The sequence below is a fragment of the Chanodichthys erythropterus genome, chromosome 16, assembly GCF_024489055.1.
Source record: "Chanodichthys erythropterus isolate Z2021 chromosome 16, ASM2448905v1, whole genome shotgun sequence".
In the NCBI taxonomy this organism is placed as follows: domain Eukaryota; kingdom Metazoa; phylum Chordata; class Actinopteri; order Cypriniformes; family Xenocyprididae; genus Chanodichthys; species Chanodichthys erythropterus.
Genome location: NC_090236.1, coordinates 15802852 through 15826190, shown reverse-complemented (window position 1 = coordinate 15826190; position 23339 = coordinate 15802852). Strand labels below are relative to the sequence as shown.

General features: G+C 40.1%; 1 protein-coding gene across 4 annotated transcripts in view; it reads right to left on the bottom strand.

The window, feature by feature from the left end:
* tnk2b (tyrosine kinase, non-receptor, 2b) overlaps positions 1-22826 on the bottom strand; it is a 156277-nt gene extending 133451 nt beyond the window's left edge. For 3 of the 4 annotated variants that reach the window (XM_067361957.1, XM_067361958.1, XM_067361962.1), the window contains exon 1: positions 22612-22826. The gene's annotated coding sequence lies outside the window, so the exon portion shown is untranslated. Of the gene's footprint in view, positions 1-22386; positions 22467-22611 lie in introns of all 4 variants that reach the window. The other variant, XM_067361959.1, reaches the window with a different exon arrangement.
* Between the last annotated feature and the right edge of the window lie 513 nt (positions 22827-23339).

The following is a 23339-nucleotide window of genomic DNA, read 5'->3' as shown; positions in this document are numbered from 1 at the left end:
GTTGTTGGTTCTGCATCGGGAGGCGTTGAAACTGTTGCACTGACTGAACTCGGGTCCATTCTCACAGCAGTGAGTGGATGGTGGTTTCGTATATGCGACCTAAGGTTCGAGGTATTTCCATCTCTCGCGGTAGGGATGCACCGATCCGATATTCAGATCGGTATCGGCTCCGATACTGCCATTTTTGCCGGATCGGGTATCGGCAGGACGGGGCCGATCCAAAATCCGATACTGTGCGTGTACAATTCTGTGTTATTGTTAAGCTCTACAAAAGACACAAACACATTAAAAAGCACCATAAAGTTTCTGTGCACTATATTCCAAGTGTTCTGAAGCCATTCCATAGTTTAATTTGAGGTACAGATAAATATTTTAGTTGTTAAATTAAAGTTCACGTAAATGCCTCCCTCCGCTGCGGCTGTCAGTCATTCTCCATTCAGCATTCAGACTGCGTGTCGCGTTCAGTTACGACAGTCAACACAATGAAACTCTCTCCAAGATGAATCAATGTTTCTATTATTATACTTAATCAAGATACCAGTAATACAATACGCATCAATACATCTTCACTTTGTGCTTTGAACTTTTCACTGCGGAGCGCTGCCGCTGCGCGCTGTGACTCCATGATGCTTTAATCGCATCATTCTGCACACGGGATGCGCATAAGCGCTTTGTGCCGCTTTGTATGGGAGCTTTTCATATTATAATACTTTTGCGCAATGAAAGATTGTTTAATAGCTTTTTTTTTTTGTTCTGTCCTATCTATCATATGTTGCTGCATCATTTTAATTTTTATATTTTAATTATAAGACATAATAGCTTCTGATTTCGTCCACATTTTCATATGTATTCACAAACCTATAATATAAACAAATAGGCCTAGGCTATGCAATTATTTATATTATGAAAAGAAAGTATTATGAAAAGTTAAAGTCTGCGTCACTTTTCAGTTTTCATCTTACATCTCACCTCAACACTTTTTGAGGATCGTGAGTGAACATGATCATCTCTTCTTCTTTACTACTCTACAGAAGGAAATAAACATGAATGAAAATCAAAAAATATGTTGAAAGTTGCAGTAGTTGCAGTTGCAGTCACGTAGGAAAAGCCATTCATTGACCATAAACTTATAGTCAGCAGCAACAACAAAAATAAAAACTATTTAAAACAAAACGGATTAGAAACTTTATGTAAGCATAAGTATTATAATATAATATATAATAAAATGGACAAACTGGGTGTGTGTAATCAAAGGCATCGTTTTCATTTTGTTCTGGAGACTGAATTCGCTCTCTGCTACCACACTGGAGCGCGCTCACCACCTACTGGACAGGGGTGGGAATTACAGTTAAGTTACATAAGCCTCAGTAATCTGTCAAAATGACGGACAGGCTGCAGATTTTTTCCGTCACAGCTAAAAAAAATTCCATCAATGACGGAAAATTCTCGGTTAACCTGACCTTTGAGATTATTACACGCCACACTACCGCCGGTGACACTCCACGACTGCGGTGGCGTGGTTGTTATGCTGACCGTCACAGCCCTATGTGAGGCATACAGTTTATTAGGTAATTTAGCGCTTTTCTTATTACTTGAAGATCAGATCGGTATCGGCCGATACTGAATCCCAGGTATCGGCATCGGTATCGGAAGTGAAAAAGGCGGATCGGTGCATCCCTATCTCGCGGTCACCTTTTTGTTGCACAATTTGTAAATTGCCTCGTCCGTATTTACCGCCTCTCCCTTCCCATTCGGTTGAAACCCAAAATACTGCCAAACTGCAGAAGTTGTGTTCTTTTTTGAAACCAGGTCACTCGGTGCGCGACTCGCCATCTTTCCCCCTCTCTCTCTCTCTCGCTTTCTCCTCCATGCCGTCACGTGATGACAACCACGCATATGCATTTTTAGGCATTAAATAAATTATATTTATTTAATCCATGTCTCCTATATAAGTGCATTGTTTTTTGTTTTTTTTATGACGGTATGGCGGTATTGAAACTGATACCATTGCTATTTTTAGATCCCGCGGTATACCGTATTACCGCCCAAGCCTATACAGCACCTTTAAAGTATAAGGCCGAACCTGACTCAAAATCCATCACTGTAGAGATGTACCTGCATTATTGCTATCATAAGCCATGACAGCTTTGTAAGACCTACACTGCACGTGCACCACTGAGCTATTTATTGGTTAAAACGACAAGATCATATCGTACAACGTTTAAATAGACAAACACATCAAGCAGTTGCCTTAAAAATTTGACTCGCGCTTAATTTAGTATAGTTTGCACTCAATCATGTATCACATGTACAATGTTTTAAAACATTTACATACACATATCAAATAATACAAAATGTGTATGATGTAAGTAGTGTTATAGATGATAGTAGCCTGCTCTGGACAAAGGTGATTTCTGAGAGACACGAGAGAAGCGCGCCTATTTGATTTACGAATACGTTGTGCTCATTTCATTCATAGAGCTTACGCTTGTGTATCATATCATACAAGGTTTTAAACATTTAAATATATCAAATAGTAGAATTTTTGATTTTTTGATAAAGCTCTGATTTCTGAGAGACTGCAGCACGACTATTTGATTTGCGTTGTGCTCAGTTTACACTCATTGGGTCTCATTCATGAAACAATCAGAACGAATGTGTGTGTAAATCATGTGTAAAGTGGTTCTGGCGTAAATTTTCGGATTCATAAAAATGTTTGTATTTTCCAAATGCTAGTTGGTACGAAAGAAATCTACACCTGCTCCCAGCCACATGTAAATAGTGCGTTTAACATCCAAAAGTTTTGGTCATTAATAAGGCTGCATTTTAATTCAACTTAAGGTACATTACAGAGCATTTTGAAAAAAATATTATATATAGTAATTACATAAGTTTTTTTCTTTTTACTTTTATTGTGAGAGCCAGTAATAGCAAATCCAAAATCCTTCGTTTGGTGTCATAAAATGATGCCCATATATAGTTGTCAGTCGGATTTAATGGGCGGGATTTATGGTAATTAAGAATGAGTGTACACGCGAGTCCCATTTACGACTGATTGGAATTCAATAACATACACACATTTCACTATCACTTCTGACGTTTTCGAAGTATTTGTGAATCAGGAGAAGAGTTTTCGGGAAGGTCTCTTTACGCGCAAATCACTCACATATTTACTCGTATATTTACGAATGTTTCATGAATGAGACCCATTCACTACACACATTATTGTGTTGTAATTTTAGAGGTTTGTGTTAAATTTTATGATATGCCTTGGCTCACCTGTTATGCAGCAAACACGAGGAGTGACTGTGTCTGACAAATGTTTTCCCTATTATTCTGTAGAATTTGTAGTCCAGCTTTCCCTGCAGTTGGCACTATAATAAGTTTTCCCTCAGTAATGTTTCATCTTAGTACACGTCACTCAAACTTTTAGCTATGAGTGTGATGTGTTGTGACCAAAAGAGCGTGTGAGAGCAAATGTGCAAACAATTCTGTTAATATATATATTATAGGCTATATAAATGTGCTCCCAAACTTGCACGCTCTTTCGGCCACAACACAGCAGACAGCACACAAATCTTATATAGCCTATATAGTTTTTCTTAGTTACAAACTCGAACCGAACCCAAAGCTATTCATGAAACCTTAAAGTGATAGTTCACCCAAAAATGAAAATTCTATCATCATTTATTCACCCTTAGGTTGTTCCAAACCTGTATACATTTCATTGTACTACTGAATGTAAAGGTAGTTACTTTAAAGAAAGTTTGCAACCCGACTGCTTCGGGCCACCATTGACTTCCATAGTATTTTTTTTTTTTTCCTACTATAGAAGTCAATGGTGGCCCAAAGCAGCCTGGTTACAAACTTTCTTCAAAATATCTTCCTTTGCGTTCAGCAGAACAAATAAATTTATACAGGTTTGGAACAACCTGAGAGTGAGTAAATTATGATAGAATTTTCATTTTTGGGTGAACAATCCCTTTAACCTGAACCCATAGCAGATCTCTAACGCACATCCCTATTTGTAATATCTAACAATTACACGTGATTAAACTTCTTCCTAAAACTGACAGTTACTACATCTAGACTCCTAAACTTGACTTAAAACACTGATTGAGCGATTACATGAGATATGAAACATTTCAGTAAGTTGTTTCTTTTAACATAATTTCTGATGTTCATTCATATAAAGAGGAAGAGATGGTCTGTGCATGAGCTAAAATTCATATCACGATATTTTCCACTGTCCAGACAATATCGATATTATATCGCGATATGAGAAAAAAAAAAATGGAATCACATTTTAGTAAACCTTAGTTAAATTACAGACAATATATGTATCTTATCTAGGGGTGGGAAATGGAATCTTTAGGCACCTCATGATCCGATCCAATTCTGGGAGTCACGATTCCAAAAGGATTCTTGATACTTTTTTCTCTTATTAATTTAATTTTTTTTATTAATTATTTTTTAAATTACATATGGAATTCTAAGTAGCCTACTTTTTAAATAATTACAAGTTCAAAAATAAATTAATAGAACTGTATGTTAATAATTTTAAATAGGGATATAAAGTTTCAAAACAAGTTAGTCGCCTAGTAAATAATAAAGGAGGAACAACGAAACATTGCAAGCAATAAACGAAGAGTGCTTTCAGAACATTTTCCATTCAAGAGCTGTGAGTGATTTGTCACTTTCTCAGTTTTACGGTTGTTTGATTATTACTGATGACATAGAGGGGGGATCTAATAAGCTGCATCCAGACTAATGCACAGATCTCTTGAAATATAAGAAGTTTCTGTCCTACATTTAAGCACTAGTCACACACAGCCGTATACGCGAGCGCTCTTCACAAAGCGCACGTGAAAATTTGAAATCGAAAGCAGCCTTCTGTCAGTGAATTTCATATTTTTAATATACAAGCCCACGGCATTTTAAACAACATAAATGATGCCTTCGTAGAGCATTTGTAAGGAAAATAGGCCTACCGGCAAGTGAGACCACAAACTGCAAGTAACATCAACAGGGTTCCTACACATTTTCCATTTCAAAATTCCATACTTTTCCAGAGAATTTCCAGACCTCCTTCCAAGCGTTTTTCTGCCATTGGTAAGCCTCGGTCTCCTTTTCTATGTTTTCTCTGCTTCATGTTTGTAGTAGGGTTCTTACAGTCTTTCAGTGATTTTTAAATCAGTGTTTGATTGTTGAAATAAAGTTTTGTATTTAGTATTCACGTCTAGGCCCTTCTCTTCTTAAAACTACGTTCCTGTGTGACTTCTGTTGTGGATTAATCTACAAGTACTAATATATTCCCTGTTTAAAAGGGTAGTGACTTTGTTTCCCTTTCTGACCATACCACTCGCTACACAGGCGTAAATACTTCATTTAACATTCTAATAACTCGACACATTTCATAGACATCCTTCTCTGATTTATCCATTCTGTTCTGTTGTCAGTATTTGTTGGTATCAAAACATTTCTATAGAGTAGCCTACGAGTATGAGTAGCTTACACAAGCGCAGTATCAGTTTCTGTAATATTTTAGAAATTCATAAGTTTATAAACATCTGCAAAGTAAAAAGAGGTGTAAAAGGTGATGTGTGGGGGGGGTCGGGGGGCATCCTCCCCCAGGAGAAGATTTTTGTGATTTTTACATGTAAATGAAGCATTCTGGTGCACTCTGACAACAACATAAATGGGAAAACCAACATTTGCTTCAAGTAAAAAAAAAAATAAAAATACATAATAATAAATTATTGATAGTAGGGCTGAGAATTGACACAAATTTCACAATTGAATGCGATTTTGATTCAGAAGCTTGCGATTTGATTTTGATTTGATTACCTTCGATTCAATATTGATTCATTTGGGGCCTATCAGGTCAAGTACATGGCAAATTTCCTCAAAGAAAAAAAAAAATTCTCTCAACTAATGCTGTAAATTATACAAGGAACCACAGCTGGTACATCATTATAATAATTGGTTAAAACTGATTTGCAAGCTACTTTCATATAGGCTAAATTACACATAAGGAAGTTTATATAAATTTTTAATGACAATTATTTTTCTACTCTACTTTTTTTTTTATTTAGGCCTAAACATTTAAATGGTGGCTGTCATGAAACAGATTTATGCGTTTATTATCGAAGCACATGTTAAGTACAAATACAATGAATATGCGATAGCCTATAGTGCACATATTTAGCAAAATGCTCCTCTTGAAGTACATTTTTGTAGCTGAATAATGAGTTCCCTTTCGAAGGGAACTCAACTCTGCGTTGCCACGCTTTGGGGAACGTCACACGTGACTCGGTGTCTGAAAAACCAACTATCCAACAACTCCAATGCTCATTGGCCGGCAACAGCCTATGACGTCATAGGGGCGCGACCCGGAAGTATAAAAGCGCGCCCGCGGGAGCAGTCATTATCTTTTTGTCTTTCAGGGACTGCCTGTGTCTTGCCACTGTCCGTTTCTCTAATTCAAACTGTGAGTATCTTAAACTATGTCTGAGGGCAAAAGTTTTAGGAAGTGTGCGGATCCTTGTCCAAGGTTTCTGACCCCGGAGGATCCTCACACCCTATGTGTGTTATGTCTGGGAGAAGAGCACGCACGGTCGGCGTTTGAGAACACTGGCTGTGAGCTGTGTGAGCGTTTTCCCATGAGAACGCTCCGTTCCCGCCTGACGCTCTTCTCGAGGGGAGAGACGTCTGCACCTGTGCCCGGTGGATCTGGTCCTGCTCGTGCTGAGGCCGAGCGGCGGCTGCATTCATGGGGGTCACAGGTGGAGCTCGCCGCTAAGTTTGAGAGAGGTGTCACGGTCTCTCAACCTCAAGCGGCGGCTGGCGGGGATGAGCTTCTGGATGACAATGATGCCATCTCCTTGACATCATCGGATCCAGGAGCGAGTGCTCTTCTGGCTGAGAGCCCCCGAGAGCAGGAGATGGCTTTGGAAGAGGGAGAAGTGGCTGAGGTTGCTTCTTTCCCTTCCAAGCCTCCGTGTCCAGCATATGTGGAATTATTGGAGGTTGTGGAACGCGCTGCAGGCAGGCTGCAGCTGCCGTGGCAGCGCGTCAGGAAAGAGCCCGTTCGTGGCAGATTGGACGAACGGTTTCTATCCGACCACAACCCTATAATTCCTGCGAGCCTTCCATTCCTTCCCGACCTACATGTTGAGGTGGGGAGGGCATGGAAGAACCCATACTTGGCCAGGATTCATTTGCATCAGCGGGGGAATTTCGCTGATGTGGAGGAATTGGGCCAGCATGGGTATGTGTCGATGCCCCCCATTGACGAGACGTTTGCCAACTATCTCGTCACGGGTAGCGCGCCGACACTGAAAGCTCCGGTTCTGCCGTCTAAACCCCTTAAGATGACATCTCGTTTGAACGGCAGAGCATATGCTGCTGCGGGTCAGGCTGGTGCTGCTTTGCACACAATGGCGGTGTTGCAAGCGTACCAGGCTGACCTGCTGAAGGACCTGGATCAGGGGCAGGGTTTGTCCCCTGATGCGGTGGCTGAGCTGCGCCAAACTACGGATTTGGCTCTCCATGCCACTAAGCAAACGGCCGCTCAGGTCCGATTCTGGGCCCAGACAACCGGGAGGCTCTGGTCCGCCTCGAGCCGAGGCTCAGAGGCAGGGTCAGAGATCCAGCGTCGCCGCTCGAGCACCTCCTCCACCTCGGAGTAGGTCTCAGAAGCGGCGGGATGCGAAGAAAAGGAGAGGTGATCTGAGGGAGGTGATCGATCGGCGGCGTGATCAACGCCGCTGATTGCTCTCCTCTCTGGGCGAGGGAGGATTTGGTACTTTCCTTCACCCCTTTTCTTCGTCCTCCCGGGATATGTTTTTAATTTTAATCTGTGCACGTTCAGGATAACACCTTTGAACAGTCAGGCCGGTGGCCGGCCCATGATGAAACTTTTTCTGAAGGCCCGTCTTCTGGCTTGATAGTGATAAGGTTCGTAGGCTTATGGAACCGGGGATATCATTCTTCTACTATGAAAGTACGTGGAAGGAATCTCTGGTCTTCGAGCCGTGGGAAGGTAAGACGAGGTCTGATTTAATCGCTTAAATGTTCGACCTTGGTTTTTATTCCTGTATTGTTTCCTGAATGTGTAACAGTAATTATGTAATGGGGGTTTTTTGGGCAAAAAACTGGAGTGTTGAGACTGACTGAGCGAGCCACAGAATGGCTGCTGTTCAGTTTTCTCTCTGTATGTTCTGCCGTTCGACTGTTGTCAGTATAGTTTGAGCTGGCGCTCATCACTTCAGTTTATGCGTTTGTGGCGTTCCTAACTGGCCGCCCAGCGCGATGGCTGTGATCTTTGCTGTATTTCTTATCTGAATTTCGAGGTAGAGATCAGGCTTATTATAGCGCCTGTTATTTTGAATAGGCCTGTATGTTTTTGGCCAGGCTAGAACTAAGTGTATGTATGGTGTATGTATAATTAATTCCCATATGTATTTTAGTTTTGGCCTTCTCCTGAGGGAGTGGCTGAATTTTTGGCCCAGATTATCCCATTGCTTTTGTAGGTGCAACGATGAGTATAACAGCTAGGTTTTTAGACTGCTTTGTTAGAGACCTGATGCTGTTTCTCAGGTGGTAGGCCCTTATCTTTGCGTAGATAAGTTTATGCTATTAATGTTGCTAGGCCCCACTCTCTAGAACATTCATGCTGAGAGGAAAAAATATTTTCTTCCGAGCCACTTGATATTTTCAAGTTTGAGTTGACTATGCCAGCATTTTAGCTCTGTCCTCTAAGGCTTGGAACAGATTTGAGAATCTGTAGCAATTATTTTATTTTTTCTCTCTGTCATATGGCGTGTATTTCAAAGTTTCCTTTGAGTTCTAGACGCTTGCCCTACATTTGGTATGTGAGCTTGATATGCTGCCACAGGTTGGCACCCGCTTATGATAGTAGGCCTTCTAAAAAGCAGCCTCTATGTAAGTGTTTGGTGAATCCCTTCCCCAGGGTTACTGAGTGCATCACCTGTTGGATTGCATACTCAGGGTAGCTAGATCACTTTTTGAGAAAAGTTAGTATCTGTCAGCTCCCTTTCAGTTATCTGTTTATCAGCTATATTGCATATAACGGTGATTGTAGGCTAGACTGTTCAGCCTCCTTCTAGTTAGCAATAGTTTTATACTGCTGTGTAATAGATTTCAGTCTGCTCACATACTGTTTTTTGGTTTTACACTGCTTCAGGCCCTGCAGCATGTTGTTTGAGGTAGCAGGCTCAACTAGCCTCCCTTAAGCCATGTTGGTTGTGTATGGTTCCCTTTAGTCACAGAACTTAGGGTACTTTGCCTGTTTGGAAAGTGTAGACTAGCACAGGTAGCAGTTAGCTTCCCATAGTTTATTGGGTTAGAGCTGGTTCCCTGTAGCTTGGTTCCCTGGAAATTCACGAACTGAAGCCACGTGTCATTGAATCGGCAGGCCCCTTCAGGCCTCCTTTTTAGTTTACGTGTTGGCACAGATTGTGTATTTCTGTGCGGCTCTGGATGAGATGTCAGTAGTGAAACCTTACTGAGGTTTGGTTTAACCTATTGTTGCCTCTGAGTCGATGATTCTAGTTGAGCTAAGAGCCACCTAGCGCTTAGGTTGGATCTTTGTGCTCCTGGAAACGGCCACGAGACTTACGCCATGTGTCCTGAAGGATGATAAGCCTGCGGGCCGCCTTTATTGGATATACTGGTGTTTGTTTTGGGTGTATTTCTCCCTGAGAACTAGTCATATACACTTTCGCTGGCCAGGGGCCCAAGTGGTAGATTCCACCCCCTCTTTTGCGGGTTGTTTACCTGGCTTGGGACCTAAACACTACCACGAGCTGATGGAGTATACTTCTGTTGTCATGTTGTAAGTCCCTCCCGGGCCTCCATGATTATGTGCTCTTGGCATAGTCTACCTGTTAGGTGAGCTCTGCGCTTCCCCCTTGGGGTTGAGTCTGGTAATAGTGCTTAGCTCCCTAAGCTGGTTATGATGGTTAGGCCTTCATCAGGCCCCATCTTTAGAATCAGCCCTAGGCTGGTTTGTGCTCCCCTTTTGCAGGGTTTTCAGCGCACAGCCTCCTCAGTGCGTTAATTAAGCACTGGGTAGATCCTAGGTGAGCGGATTATCTCCCCTCGATATGAGGGTTCATAGCATTCTGCTGAGTTCTGCTCTCCAGGATGCCCGTCTCTACGCGTGGGTCTGAGCTGGTTTCTGCCTTTTTGCAGTCACTCTTACCTATTTTCTTCTTCAAGAATGCATTCTAGAGGCTCTGTATTCAGACCTGGGCTGAGTCTGTTCCCATATAAGACCAGACCATTCCCTTTGGTTCCTTGGCCACATTCCCTTAAAGGGACCACTTTTTCCTTCGGGAAAGTGGGTCCCGGATGCCTTAGCGATTTCTTTAGGCTCTATTTGTTGAGAGAAAAAGGTAGTAGCCTTTTGGAAGTTCAGCTTGGGCTGTTGGCCAAAGGGAATGCTGTCACTGACAGCCTGGTGTGACCCGAGGGGGAGTTGCTGGGCAGTTTGAGAACTGCCTTGAGGTCTTTGCCTCAGCCATACTTTTTTGGCAGGCACTCTCCTTAAGCATGGCGGCGTTGGTATATCGTTCCCCAAAGCGTGGCAACGCAGAGTTGAGTTCCCCTCGAAAGGGAACGTCTCAGGTTACGTATGTAACCATGGTTCCCTGAGACAGGGAACGAGACTCTGCGTTCCTTTGCCATGCTTCAGGCGGCCTGCTGGGCAGTCCCTTCAAGACGATGGATAATGACTGCTCCCGCGGGCGCGCTTTTATACTTCCGGGTCGCGCCCCTATGACGTCATAGGCTGTCGCCGGCCAATGAGCATTGGAGTTGTTGGATAGTTGGTTTTTCAGACACCGAGTCACGTGTGACGTTCCCCAAAGCGTGGCAACGCAGAGTCTCGTTCCCTGTCTCAGGGAACCATGGTTACATACGTAACCTGAGACGTTTTTGGCCATTGAACGGCTTTTCTGAGGTAGGCTAAATGTGATATTTTTACATGCTGTTTTATTGATGCCTTTCTGCAGTTGAAACAATGATTGATCGATTGCATGTGATACAGAATTCAGTAAGTTGTACTTTATCTTTCAACATTCCTGTGGATGTTCAATCATGTTTATTTTGTGCTGTAACTAGTAAAGCAGAAGAGATGGTCGGTTCACGAGCGCTACAGCGATCTATCACGCCACAGAGCACCAAGAAAGATGCCGACTCACTCCAGTCTATGGGAAAGTAGGCCATTTTCCATTCATGTGAGAATCCTGAGACACGCGCTCGCCCTGAAAAAAACCTCTTTGGATCTACACGTTCACATAAGTTATGTATTTTGATTCAAAAGAGCTAATTTCGCTGTAAAGTGTCTAGTTTGCAGGTATAATAAATTAGAAAACTGAATAGAGACAATAGTCTGGAAACACAAATATTTTTCCATACTTTTCCAGACCTGGAAATTACTCAAAATCAAATTCCATACTTTTCCATACTTTTCCCAAACCGCGTAGGAACCCTGCATCAAGCAAAGTATGTGTTTCTCACAGCTCTCTCATACCCTGTGCAATGAATCAACTTCAGTAGGAATGAACTGAAAATGCTCGCTCTGCTCCATGCCAGTGGACACGCACCAAGCACACGCAGCTTCATCGGGCATATGCGGTTAAAAACTAAAGCTCAGAATCGATCCAGAATCGTTGCATCTATGCATCTATTTTTTCCCCCACCCCTATTGCCTATATGCATGCTTGTTTGTTGCTGTTGTGTTCTTGAGTAGGCGGTTTGTACTCTATTAATTTGAACCGTAACAATGCTCTCTGTGTTTGATTACTAATGCCTGTGTAGTAAGGCATTGGACACAGTAGAGGACAAAAAGTTTAACATTCACCCTCAACTATATTATTATTACTACTAGTGTTAAGTTACAAAACAATATAAATGCAAAAGTAGAATTCATGAATATTTAACGGTATCCACGGTACAGCAAAATCTATATCATGGCTAGGGTTGGGAACCGAGAACCGGTTCTCATCCGGAACCGGTAGTATTTTTTTAAAAGAACCGGAACCGTGCAAGATTTCTAAGTTTTGGTTCCGAAAACGGTTCTGGTGTGATGGGTGGTCGAAGTGCGGGGAGCGTATCCTTTCATAGAGACGTCTCACATCATGAATATTATAGCAATGAATGCACTGAAAAGCCCTCGCACGGCTCTACTCATATACGCAAGATTTCAATAGAGAGCGAGAAAGAGATGTGCCCAAACCTGCACGATTAATCTTTAAAAAGATTGCGTTCTCGATTTCATCACCCACATGATCGCCCCTGTATATTAAACCTTTGACAAAAGTAAAATCGCGACATTCAAACCTGCGTTCGCGCTGCCGTTGATCTGAAGAGAGTTGTAATGTAACAGCTTCACAAACAGTCTTTTCAAAAGCACAGTATCATTATTTTTGTGTGACAAATAGGCCTATTCCAATTATAACAGAAGTATACAAAAGTTTATTCTTCAGATAGAAACGCTGATGTTTATTGTATAAAGAATTACCTTCTGTTCTGAAGGTGACGACTGTATCAATTGCATTGTTACGCCACTAGATGGCAACAAATTTACTGTTAAAATGTGTCTATCAATGAATCATTCTGTCAGAAACAAGTCTTTATGAATCTAACTTACATCTACTTTCACCTGTCTGAATCTTACATGTTTATTCAAACATCTTATCTAATTTGTGGTAACACTTTATAAGGTTCATTTATGAACTAACCATCAGTAGTACCTTTGTTACTGTATTTTTTAATCTTTGTTAATGTTAATAAAAATACAGCCGTTCAGAGTTTGTTCATATTACTTCATAGTGCATTAACTACTGTTAACAAATACAACTCTTGATTTTAATAAAGTAAATGTTGAAATTAACATTAGCAAAGATTATAAATGCTGTAGAAATGCAGTTCATTATTAGTTCATGTTAATGTAGTTAATGTAACTAATGAACCTTATTGTAAAGTGTTAACGAATTTGTTAAGATTAACAGTATGTTAAATTAATTTTACACAAAAAGGACTGTTTGAGTCGAGTATTGTGCATTTTTCCCTTACTACTATTTTTTAATAGTTGTTTAATTATTTTAATGGAACCAGAATCGTTAGGCAGAACCGGAATCGGAACCGGAAAATTTCTCACGATTCCCAACCCTAATCATGGCACAACATAATACCGGTAGTCACTTTCATACCAGTATAGCGCCCACCCCTACTACAGCCTGTTAAATAAGTTAAATAAGTGCATTTATTGTCTGAATTGCACATCAAATTTAAGGGTGTGCCAACCGTTAGAATATAATCATTTGATCAAGTTTGATAGGTGGTCTCTATAAAGGCAGATCAGAAGAGCCAATCAGATGACGCAAAACTCGTGAGATGATATTTCTATGCACAGCTAAAATTGATTTACTACATTATTGGGGTTTATTGCACCTCAAGTCTTTTAGTCTTAAGGATGCATGAAGGGTGGGAGGATAGAAAATGCTGGAAGCCTGGACCTCTTGTAACGTTAATCTAACACACCTGATTCACTTTAAGACACCATAGACAAAAGTATGACTTTCTGTAGAAATGGTTTGAAACAAATATAGCCATCTATGACCTGTGATATTAGAGGAATGTAGTATCTATAACGCATGTATTAAATGGAAACACTCAAAGATCTCACTGTGTAGGCTGTCACACTGTATGTGTATGTGTTTCAATTATGTCAGACATGACACAGCAGGCAGGCAGTGGCATGGCTGGGAGGGATAGTGGTTAATGGGCGGAGTCTGTGCCCAGTCACCAGTCAGTGGGAAGCTTAGGAATGCCACCAGGCGCCATGTCCTGAATCAGTCTGATTCACATGGCCACCAAACCTCCACCTACAGCAAGTAACAGGCAGTTTAGAGTCAGACACACCAGCCCATTCTACTCTCCTGTTCACAAAGAATACTTTTGTCCACACACAAACATACACAGTGGTACATTTCCTCTGCAGTCCTGGGTAACTTCTTGTGGGGACTGAGGGCAGATGACTGATTTTTTCAGCCGAAAGAAAAACATTATGCAATTAGAGTTCAGGGAAAGGGCTGTGTTTGGGGCATTGTGGGAGGAAACTGCTTTACCAAACTATCACTAATCTTCTCATCTCTGTAGGCGATCACTGTTGGTTCCAACTTGTGACAAAGCACAACTTCCAGACAAAATGACAACACACAGAAATTGCGTGCCTGTGCACATTTCAAAGCACTGAGTGCCACTGACATCATGGCACCACAGTGAGGGCACAGTGCCATGGCGCTCTGTGATCTGCATTCAGTGTGCCACAATAACAGCAGTCATTCACTGTACCAGATAGAGTTTTAAGCATTCTCTAACAGTAGATAGCCACATCACCTCACCTTTTCTACATATTAACCCGAGTATTCATGCAAACAGTGCTTCTCATTTTTTTGCCATCCCTTTGAATCTAGAAACACTTTTCTCACCAAAATATAAATATATTTTTATATTAGGTCAATGGCAACGGTTTGGATCAATCTTTGTACAAAAGCTTTCAAAATAGGAGTTTTAAACTAGATTATTAAAAGGTTTTTACTCTTCTTTACATGTCATTGACCCATTTAATGAATCTCACATTAACTTAACTTTTTCAACTGTGCTGAATTGTAGTACAGATCCGGTACTGAAATTATATTATACCAGGGTACTGTGCTGGTACAGCATGCCGTATAACACGTGGCCCTCTAAATTAACACTTTCTAAACCACAGCATTTAAATTTTGTGACTGAACAGAAAATCTGAACCAGGCTGAACAAAGGATTAACGTTATAGCAAGTCACTGTTGTTTGAATTTGGTCCATGATGTCACAATTGACAAGCATGAACCGTATGAATCATATAAGGAAGTCAGCATGAACAACAGCTTCACTCATAAGTTAGACACAGTGCTTGAAACTATTGCCAGGCAGTGTAGACATAAGAAATGGAGCCACAGGCAGGGAGTTGGTTGACAGGGTGCTCATGTATCTGAAAAATTAACTTTAGGCTCTTAAATAAACAGAGTGAATGCAAGATTCTGTAACTGTATCATGAACAATGGAGGGTAAAGCAAAAGCCTGACTACTCTGAGACTGTGTGGGACAGCAAGAAATTCATCAACTTCTTTAGGATGATGATATTCAAACATTACACACCTACACTACACCATGAATGCTGAATCATAGGGAGCTGTGCTGAGTAATTCTTCTCTTCATTACATCTGTGATGAGCTGCATAACGTCATCTTTACAAGGGAGGAGGACCACTCTTGGCTCCTCTTTCATGTCAGTTGATGGAAAACTACTCTAACAGACACTACTGGTGTTTTGAGCGGTGTTCAGCAGATTCTGACTAACTTAAACATCTGATTGGCCACTGCGTTCAAGCACTCAATTGATATGTCAATGATCTACAATGATCAACACTTCAAAAAATAAATAGAAAATTGTAAATAGAAACCTTTGATGCTCTTCACAGAGTGCTTACACAGAAGTATTTGAAAGCACCCGTCTATCAGCGGGTACCGAATATACCTGGTACTTGGTACTACCAATACTGCAGAAATGCTGGTATGGTCACATTTTTTAAAGTTCAGTACCGACTTAGTACTGAATAGGGCTGCACGGTATATCGTTTTAGCATCGAAATCGTGATGTGCGCAACCGCGATAGTCATGTCGTAGGAAGTGCAGTGTTTAGTAGGGATCGTTAATCTGTATGAACCAGACACGGTTCAAAATGCATGTTGATCCTCTGATTAACTGCAAAGTTTGACCATCATACTATGAAAGTTTATCATTTGAACATGTTTAGGTCCTGTCAGTTTAAACATTAAAGACATTTTAAACCATTTGAGTGCACAAAGACGTGAAAGAGCTCAATTTTGAATGTGCGGCTGTTTTATGTGCACACACTCACAGAGCCATGCAGATGCACCTGAACATCGCATGCCATTCTCTTCCACGTCTATTTGTGCCTGAACGGACACATACATGAAGAAAAATAGTTAAAATGCATGTAAAAGATCGTCTTTTCTCATAATTGATTATGGCTTTACAATTGAACTATTTTTGATCCGCACCACGTGTTCCATCTTAAAGTGACAGAAGCCCCTGCTGCTTTCTGTCATGAATGTTAAACAACAAGAGACAAAAAGACATATCACTTTTGTAGTTTTAACCCAGATTAATTATATTTAATTTATACAGTGAAGACTATGCAGTGTTATTTTACAATTTCAATTTGCACACATAACTGTAAATACAAATTGTCTATATTATATATTGGGTTTTTTTTTGCACTTTATCTTGTATATTTGTAAATTATTCTTCTATTCTTTATATTATCTGTGCCTTGTCTTGTTACTGTCACCCTATTGCACTGTGGAGCTTCTGTACCTGAATACTGTTAAACTTAGCTGAAATATATAAAGCACTATTTATTTATTTTTTTATCTTTGTTCTCTTACATTTATCTATGCTTATAATTTGTTCATTATTTTCTAATCGTATTCACTCACCTACAAAACCCCAGTCATCCTAGAATGATTTTTTTAATATATATATATATATATATATATAGCAGAAAAACAAAATATCGCAATGTCAGTTTTTTTTTCCAATATCGTGCAGCCCTAGTACTGAAGTGACAGTACTTTTGATGACCCTAAACAATATGCATAATTAATTCTAATTCACAACAGAGAAACAATGCATGTGTTCTGATTATCATGTCTCAACATGATACATGAGACTACTGCACAAAGGTTGAACCTGGATGCCACATCTACATCAAAAAATGACCTGAAAAGAGTAAAGTGGTATACAGGTGCTGGTCATATAATTAGAATATCAAAAAGTTGATTTATTTCACTAATTCCATTCAAAAAGTGAAACTTGTATATTATATTCATTCATTACACACAGACTGATATATTTCAAATGTTTATTTCTTTTAATTTTGATGATTATAACTGACAACTAAGGAAAATCCCAAATTCAGTATCTCAGAAAATTAGAATATTCCTTAAGACCAATACAAAGAAAGGATTTTTAGAAATCCTGGCCAACTGAAAAGTATGAACACGAAAAGTATGAGCATGTACAGCACTCAATACTTAGTTGGGGCTCCTTTTACCTGAATTACTGCAGCAAAGCGGCGTGGCATGGAGTCGGTCGGTCTGTGGCACTGCTCAGGTGTTCTGAGAGCCCAGGTTGCTCTGATAGTGGCCTTCAGCTCTTCTGCATTGTTGGGTCTGGCATATCGCATCTTCCTCTACCCAATACCCCATAGATTTTCTATGGGGTTAAGGTCAGGTGAGTTTGCTGGCCAATTAAGAACAGGGATACCATGGTCCTTAAACCAGGTACTGGTAGATTTGGCACTGTGTGCAGGTGCCAAGTCCTGTTGGAAAATTAAATCTGCATCTCCATAAAGTTAGTCAGCAGCAGGAAGCATGAAGTGCTTCTGGTATACGGCTGCGTTGACCTTGGACCTCAGAAAACACAGTGGACCAACACCAGCAGATGACATGGCATCCCAAACCATCACTGACTGTGGAAACTTTACACTGGACCTCAAGCAACGTGGATTGTGTGCCTCTCCTCTCTTCCTCCAGACTCTGGGACCCTGATTTCCAAAGGAAATGCAAAATTTACTTTCATCAGAGAACATAACTTTGGACCACTCAGCAGCAGTCCAGTCCTTTTTGTCTTTATCCCAGACGAGACGCTTCTGACGCGGTCCGTTGTTCAAGAGTGGCTTGACAAGGAATGCGACAGCTGAAACCCATGTCTTGCATACGTCTGTGCGTAGTGGTTCTTGAAGCACTGACTCCAGCTGCAGTCCACTCTTTGTGAATCTCCCCCACATTTTTGAATGGGTTTTGTTTCACAATCCTCTCCAGGGTGTGGTTATCCCTGTTGCTTGTACACTTTTTTCTACCACATCTTTTCCTTCCCTTTGCCTCTCTATTAATGTGCTTGGACACAGAGCTCTGTGAACAGCCAGCCTCTTTTACAATGACCTTTTGTGTCTTGCCCTCCTTGTGCAAGGTGTCATGTTATGTTTATTAATTTAATATATGAATTTATTTTATTGTCATCTCACACATGGATCTATAATAAAATACATATATATGTGATATCTTATTAAATAATTAGCATCAAACAAACAATATTAAGATTAAAAAATATGATTGCATAACCACCCAATAGGTGGTGATGTGCACCAAGTAGGTTATGTGAATCGCCATTAAACAAAAGAAGAAGAATGAAGTAGAATGGCGCGCTTTTTTTTAGCGTCTGTTTCCATGGTGAATCATCGATTTATCGCTTTGTTGAAAATGTCTTATGTGTTAACCCGGAACATACTCTGGGTTGGCTGAACTTACTCCCGGATGCATTTTTGGAACCAGCATACCTCAAATAAGCAAGGTTTGGGTTAATCAACCGAGAGTTCAGGGTATGTGTGACAGTAAGTTAACCCTGCTTTCTGGAATACACCCCAGGTGTCTTCAATATTGAACCTTTTCACGATATTCTAATTTTCTGAGATACTGAATTTGGGATTTTCCTTAGTTGTCAGTTATAATCATCAAAATTAAAAAAAAAAAATAAACATTTGAAATATATCAATCTGTGTATAATGAATGAATATAATATACAAGTTTCACTTTTTGAATGGAATTAGTGAAATCAACTTTTTGATGATATTCTAATTATATGACCAGCACCTGTAATCTGTCAACATGCTCCATTAGACATTTCAATGCAAATGTGTCATTGTTTTAGTGTAATTGTCCAGTGTCTGCCACCCACTAACAAGTGAAGATGTAAATTGGTGTTATAAAGTGACTCACATTTTAAGAATGATCTTACAATCTAAGAGACAAAGCACAAAATGTTCTGCTGCAGGACACCTAGATTTTTTTTCTTCAATTTAAGGACTAAACTCTAGCTATGTAGAGAGACATTTCAGTCGTATTTTAGTCTGATGGTAAAATATATTATGTTTGCCTGGCTTGCCTTTCTGGTTTCGCTTGACATTTTGTTAAAATAGGAGATAACGCATTGTAGTAGATTTATAGTAGATTTATATGACAAACGTATATAGTGATGGCCGATTTCATCACTATACTACACTGCTTCAGGAAGCGTCGGAGCATAATGAATCAGCATGTCGAATCAGCAGTTCGGAGCGGCAAAGTCACGTGATTTCAGCAGTTTGGCGGTTTGATATGCGATCTGAATCATGATTCGATTATTGCTTTATAATATTATATTGAACCACTGTACTCACATGAACTGATTTAAATATGTTTTTGGTACATTAATGGATCTTGAGAGAGGAAATGTCATTGCTGGTTATGCAGGCCTCACCTAGTCATCGGATTTAAACTAAAATATCTTAATTTGTGTTCTGAAGATTAACGAAGGTCTTACAGGTGTGGAACGGCATGAGGGTGAGTAATAAATTAGACTTTTCATTTTTAGGTGAACTAACCCTTTAAAGACCCACAGGAACCTTTGTTACGGTAATGTTGACTAACCAGTCAACAGACTGGAAGTATGTCTCCTGAACCTATTCACTTGATCATGGCAAATGGAGACTAATATGATAAAATAAGAAAAAGCTTATTCAACATCCTGGTTGCACTGCTAATGATACAAAGAGGTATTATACTGAATGCTTGCGGGAAAACAAACAAAAACGCTTCCATCCACAATACATGTGTGTTCCCATGGTCAGTCATTAAAAAAAAAAAAAAAAAAAAAATGACGACATGACAACCCATTCAAGTGTAAAATGAAAGAAATCAATGTGTTGCCTCAGGGCAACCGGATATTCATCTCTATTTGGTGACACAACACAACATATTTTCTAAAGGCTAAACTCACCCCATAGTTTTGGTTAGTAATACATAAGGTTAACAAACGAATGGACATAATTACAAAGAACAAATTGTCAGAGGTTAATAATGCTGTCAGCTTGCTATCAAACAAATACTGCACCTGCACAGATTGCAACTAGAAGTTTTATCCAACTAATTATACCTTTAAGACATTTCAAATTGGTTGTAATAAACATTTACAACATAAGGATAATAATCTCTATGTGAATTAGTCTAAACTACATAAAACAAGCAAACAACTTAGTCCTGCCCAGATCTGACAATAACTGAATATCCCAACCTTTGTAAAGTAACCTTTCAAATTAAATGGGATGTGGGAGAAAATTGCCCTGATGTGAAATCTGGATATCTCTCTGTCATCTCTCATGTCCTGCCATTAACGGCCAGTAGCGCACAGCATGTCATGCTCAGCGGCAGTGTTCACTATCATGAGCTATGATAGTGAAGATTACGTCAAAGCAGGACTAGAAATGTTTTTGGCAGAGGTATTACTCTGCACAAGAGAACAACATTAATGAAAGCACTATTAACGTACAAGCAGACGACTGACGTAAAGCGCACCACCATGAGTAAACATTGGGGGCTGAGAGCTGGGAGTGGGCACAGCTAAATGTTAACAACAATTACATCATGGGCAAAACCTCAAATAAAACATGATATATGAAACAGGTCATGAATAAGTCACCACCATAGACGCAGAGGGAGAAAAACAGGCACACATCACAACGAGCTAATAAATCCAGTAACGCATTGATCTGTTCTGGACTTTGTGCACAAGTCAATGAGCAGTTAAGAGTCCAAACTGCTGTGAAATTGACTGGTCTAAATGCTTCACTTATAATAACACACTGTACACACGCATACAAAAATTGGCTGAAGGGCTCAATGTGGTTTTCAACAGAGCCAACAACTCATGCAAGCAGTTTAATCTGTGATCTCTCATCAGAAACTGTTACCAGTTTGGACTCGGCCTGTCATAGAGAAGACTGGCATGTGGCCGCATTTCTAAGTGGTGAAGGGATGCTGCTATTAACTTTGGGCACACAGCCAGTGGAGGAAATCCAGGGATCACTGAGCCTGTCAAAATGAAAGCATTCACCTGAGTCAGCAGTCTGCTGACTACACAAGCATGGTGTTGGTTATCAACTTGATTCCTGAATTTCTGTGAATTTCAATCCCCTTTTAAAGGCTTATGTCCATGTGATTTTCTTTTAAATTATGATGCAGTCACTGTGAGGCTGAAACTGATTGATACTTTAACATCTGGTGCACCTCAGTGAGGTCAAGCGTGCAACGCAGTTTGTCAAAAGTAGAAGACAAAATAATAATGACACTGAGGGAACGGTGTAGTTCCAGAGAAATGTAGACGTCAAATCAAACCATTGATTCCCAGGTATCATAGAACAAAATCTTCCTTGGGGCAAGAGGATCTGTGTCTGTCTTCAGTCAACTCTTTTCACCACGATCATAAAAGAAGAGCTGTGCGGCAGCGGGTTTTGCAGCCTGGCTTGCCTTTACATGTAGGGATACTTATCACACATAGACCAAGATACACAGCCTAGGGGTAACGTTTATTGAACAACAGTGCTTATCTCCTATAAACTGTGCACTAGTAGGAAAGGCAGAACATTAGAGAGCCTACAAACAAAAAAGCAAGAAACTACTGCATAGGCGGCCTCAAACCATTCATCACCTCGCAAATACACTGAAGGTCTGCAGCAGGCATCTTCTCTCAGAAACACACACCCCTTACCTGCAGGCCTGGATGAGTCACGCTGTGCTGCCATTATACAAATGATGACACTTTTTATGCCAGTCATTACGCAACTTGCTCACACTTTTACATTGTGCTACAATGTAGGTTAAGAGCAACAACTGCAGCTATATGTGTGACCCTGAGCTCTAAAGCAGTAATACATTCCCCCTCTGAATCAACCTTTTGTCCTGCATGACTGTAATTCAGCACTGATAACAAAGTAAGTCTTTCTTTGTTCACAGAGTCAGTAACTCAAATAACAATGCAGCAATGAGGCTGCTCCTGTTGCTTCTTATGTCACAAATTAAGATGCAACAAGAACGACGATTATCTGAGAGAAAAAAAAAAGGTCTCGACATATGAAGTGGCGACTGTTTCATCCAGCTCTGTGTGCTGAAGTAGGTAAAGTGACTCAATTTTGATTTAGTCTTGAAGTACGAAACATTGGAGCCCTCCTTACAGAGAAATTGGTAAAAAGAGATGGGAATTTTTCTTCCACAAGAACTGTTAAGTTACATGAGGAGTTTCATTGTTATGGTAAACCGAACACCTCTTACTAAACTACCATTGGACGCGTTTTTTTTTTTTTTTTTGTTGTTGTTGTTGTCAAAACTCAAACATATGTACGCAGATAAATACTTACTCCTAGACTTAGGATGAATCTTTAAGTCAAATTCCCGCCACTCACTTTCCTCAGGTGAATTCTTGAGATCGGCGCGAGGACTGAGATATGAGGAAACGTAACGTTAACAATTTCCTCTTAATTTGTTTTACCCGATAAAATCCAAGTTCTTGTGAAACTGATTTTTACAAAAGTGGAAGGAATGTTTTGATAATCTGTGATATACACGCAGTCTTTGAATCCTACCTGTCAGATTCGGTGTTCACTCGATAACGCCAGGTGTCTGGTGACTGATCAAAACTTCACTCGAAGTTGGTCCTGTGCTGTGTGTATACCCAAAGTTCAACGGAATTCCTACGTTTTATGAATTTATTTCAGCGTGTAACATATTGTGCTCTATCACCGCTGTCGCATTCTCACTCATTTCTGCCTCGCGTTTCTGTCGCTAAATTGCAGCAGCGCTCGAGCTTGATTACTCAATCTCGCTCACGCTGTACATATGCATCTATTGACAACCCACTCTTAAAGGGACAGGACACTTTTATTATGACAGCGCTCCACAAGTCAATGAACGACACTATATTAAACTTAATTTTAAACTCTAGACCACAGTTTTACCACTAAAAAAAACTGGTAATAATACTGAGTCTAATTTAATAGGGCATATTTGTACATTGTTAGGGGAAGATGCTTTTCACCTTCAGTATAAAGACCATAATCACGAGGTTGCGTTCATAAGAAACAGTGCCTATTTTACGGCTGTTAAGGTGAGTTAAATTGACAAAACCTCGGTTTAATAAACTATAGCAGTCATAAGAGCTTCAAAAAGAATTCTTTAAAGTACTCTAGTTCTACCATGTGGCCATTTGAAGAATTGCAGACAGGTCACTATAAACAAATAGGACTACTGAAGATTTTATTATACAATGAAAGATCAATTGTGTGCACATATTTAAGAGACATATTTAAGTAGA